The sequence below is a fragment of the Grammomys surdaster genome, unplaced genomic scaffold, assembly GCF_004785775.1.
Source record: "Grammomys surdaster isolate TR1022 unplaced genomic scaffold, NIH_TR_1.0 251, whole genome shotgun sequence".
NCBI lineage: Eukaryota > Metazoa > Chordata > Mammalia > Rodentia > Muridae > Grammomys > Grammomys surdaster.
In genome coordinates this window covers 425742-429561 of record NW_021604692.1, presented here as the reverse complement: position 1 = coordinate 429561, position 3820 = coordinate 425742, and positions in this window count along the sequence as shown.

The following is a 3820-nucleotide window of genomic DNA, read 5'->3' as shown; positions in this document are numbered from 1 at the left end:
GGGGGAGAGGGAAGGGGGAGAGGGAAGGGGGAGAGGGAAGGGGGAGAGGGAAGGGGGAGAGGGAAGGGGGAGAGGGACGGGGGAGAGGGAAGGGGGAGAGGGAAGGGGGAGAGGGAAGGGGGAGAGGGAGAGTTTGGTCTGGTGTGGGCTTTTGAAACCTCAAAGCCCATCTCCAGTAACACACCTCCTACAATGAGGCTACACCTGCTAATCCCAAAACAGTTCCATGTACTGGGGACCAAGCATTCAAACATATGAGCCCAGGGTGGGGCATTCTCATTTCAAGCCACCAAACCTGGTTCCATGCCCTAATACTTACACGTGTTGAGACTTGATAATAGAATAGCCATTTTCTGCAGTTCTTTGGGAGCCCAGTTCCTTGAGTACAGGGGAATGATTGTATCATTGCATGAGACTCAACGAATTTCAAACTGAAGGCAGAAACATCCTTCACAAAGACAGAATTTGTGTCTGTGTCTACTAAAGACAGTTTATGTCTACTAAATACAAAGATCAGAGTCCAGAACATCATCACCACTGGATAAATATTTGATGACCAAATAGATCAGAAACTGAGTTTCTCTCAGTATCATTTTGCCAGTTAATTATGTGGCTCCTAATACATAGCATATTGTATATGTTTTATTTTTCTTTATTCTTTTTTGTCATGTGTGTATGTGTGTATCTGTGGGCATGTGTGGGTTTCCCTGCTCTCATGAGTTGGCTGATACAATCTAGAAGAGCTGTGTGAATAGACATGTTGAAGAGGGAACTCAGAAGCTGAGGACTCAGTCAGTAGGCAGATCAACCTTACTTAGGGTGATTGAAAGCTTATAAAGTTTTGGAGGAGTGAGGGTAAGGACATACAGAATGGGCAAAGGTCACTGGCTAGGGGCTTAGGGTACTAGGAATGCTTCATTAACATGGAAAAGCATTTCAGGAATCTTAGGTGCTGGCTAAATAGGTTTTATCAGGAGAAAGGAAATTGGTCCTATAAACTAATTGAGGTCACGTGACATTCCTCGGGTAGAGGCAAGTGTGAGAGCTTAGAATTCCCTGGACAAGGTCAGAAAACTGGCTAACAAAGGGAGTCTTCCTTAATGTGCTGAGCCCTGAGGCTGTCCGGTCATGGCGGACTTCAACCTTAATTAGCAGAGTTTTCCCACTGGTGTGTACCATATGTGTATGTTGGAAGGTGCACATGGAGGCCAGAATTAGGCATTGGATTCTCTGGATCTGGAGATAGAGACAGTTGTAAGCAGCCCGACATGGATGCTAGAATGTTTCATGTGACCCTTTGTACACAATGTTTCCAAATGAACAAATATGACTGAATTAGAAATTTTCTTTTCTGGATAAGGCTTGACATGGAGTTCTCATTCTTTTGCCTCTTGTGGATTCTTTCAGATGTCTAGCCCTGGAGCTCCTGGATAAGCCTTCATTTATGCTTTGTCTTGACCTGAGTGTTGGTGACTTCTGAGTCATGTGTTGAACCCTAACATCCAGTGTGACAGAATTTAAAGAGGTGAAGTCTTTAGTTGACAGCAAGTCATGAGAGTTCTGATCTCACAAATGAGATTAATGGGTGTTCTAGTTTCATGTCTGTGGCTGAGGTAAAACATTCTGACAAAAAGCAATTTAGGAGAAAAGGGGTTTTACTTAAGCTTACAATTACAAGTTAAAGTAGATCAAACATTGTGTCAAGGTAGGAACTTCAGCTAGTCACATCACATCCACAATCAAGAACCGAGAGAAATGAGTGCATACATTCTTGCTTGCTTGTGCTCAAGCCAAATTCTCTGTTCTTATACAATTCTGCACTCTTTGCCTAGGGAATGGTGCTGCCCACAGTGGGCTGGATCGCCCCATGTCAATTAACTTAATTTAAGATCATCCCTACAGACATGGCCAACATACCAACCTGATGTTGATAGTCCCTCATTCAGACTGTCCTCCTACATGATTCTAAGTTGTGACAAGTTGACAATCAAAACTAGCCATCATCACAGTGAGGAAGCCTTTTAGTCTCTTCTGCCATATAAGGACACAGTGTCCTTCTCTCATTGACTTCTATACTCTCAGGATGCTTAGAAGGTATAATCTGTGACTTACATATGACCACAAGAGGATAAAAGGCAGATAAACACTGGGACTTTAAACTGCTTCCCATTAAAAGCATGCTTTAAGTCTGGGGAGATTTCTCAGTGGGTAGTGCTTACATGCAAACATAAGGACTGGAGTTCAAAACCCCATAACTTATGTAAAAGTCATATGTGTTAGGGTAACATATACATTGTATAATCCAAGTATTTAGACAGGAAGATAGGAGATGGAGACAGAAGAATCCCTGGAAGCTTGCGGGCTAGCAATCCTGGTGTACATAGCAGTGAACAACAAAGAGACCCTGTTTCAAACAAGGTTGAAAGATGAGGACCCATAACTGAGGTTGTCTTCTGACCTCCAAACATGAAGTATGGCATGAGCATGGCTACACACACACACACACACACACACACACACACACACACTTAAGAAGAAAAAAAAGCATGCTTTCTACAACTTTGTCATAAAACACTAGATTAAGCCACAAGGTCAAAATGTCTATAGACCAAGAGCCCTTATGACTAAGCAAGGTGGTGATGCACCTGAGATGGCCACACAGATGACAAAGATAAGGGGATTATTATCAAGGAAAAATGCCCTTGATAAGCCTCCAGAATCAATTCATATGGCAGACAATCTGTTGGGGCAAAATCGCAGCATTTGCTCTTCGTTAACTTAAAAATCTCAAGTTTTGGAGGGCACATGGCTGAGCAATACGTGGATAGAGCTTCCACTGTAGATCACAGCTCTGATGTATGGACTATAGCCATTCCCAGGGTAATTTGCAAAAATTCAAGGTTCGTTTTGGCTAAACAACAACAATGCAAACAATGACAAAGCAAAATGAACAAAAAACAAGCAAACAAACAAAGAAACAAACTGTTGAGTCCTCAGTGGAGCCTACAGACATTCTATGGGTGACTAAAATGAAATAAAAGACTTGTCATCTTTGTCTTCACAGTGTGTCTGGCCCCTTTGCTGTCTTAACCCAGGAGTCAGACTCCACTCCACGTGTAGACATACCACATTTGAGGCTGTAACACAGGGTGAACTTAGCCTGTTGCTTGTTGCAGCAGACATGGCTCATGCATAGTTTCACCAGGTCACTCATACTTGCCATGAGACCAGGAAGCTTATGTAAGACGACGATACCTCTGGGGGTAACTCAGCATGTCACTGCTTAGCTTAGGATCTTTGCCTGTGTTGTTCATGGTGTGCAGGTTGGTTTCATTTCCACCATTTTCATGTCTGGTTTCAACCTCTGATGTAGAGGAACAAATCTTCATAGACACCAAGTCTGTTAACCCTTGATCTTGGACTTTCCTGGTACTAGAATTTAGAGCAGTCAATTCTGTTGTTTTTAACTTACCCAGCCTAAGATTTTTAGCTATAGCAATGGAAGTGAATTAAGTATGCTCTAAAGTACAGTATGTGATCTGTGGCCTGTGAAGTACAAGCACTCCAATATGATTATGAATGTGGCCCAATACACTTTTACACACTTACTTAAGACATAATGAAATTTTAATTTTCTGCAATTTATTTATTTATTTACTTATTTATTTATTTATGTTTGGTAACTCAATTATTACATTGATGTCAGAATCTTACCATGTAGCCTTGGCTGCCTGAAACTCACTATGTAGATCAAGTTGTACTTGAAAAAACAGCAATCAACCTGCCTCTGCCTCCTGAGGGCTCAGATTAAAGGTGTGAG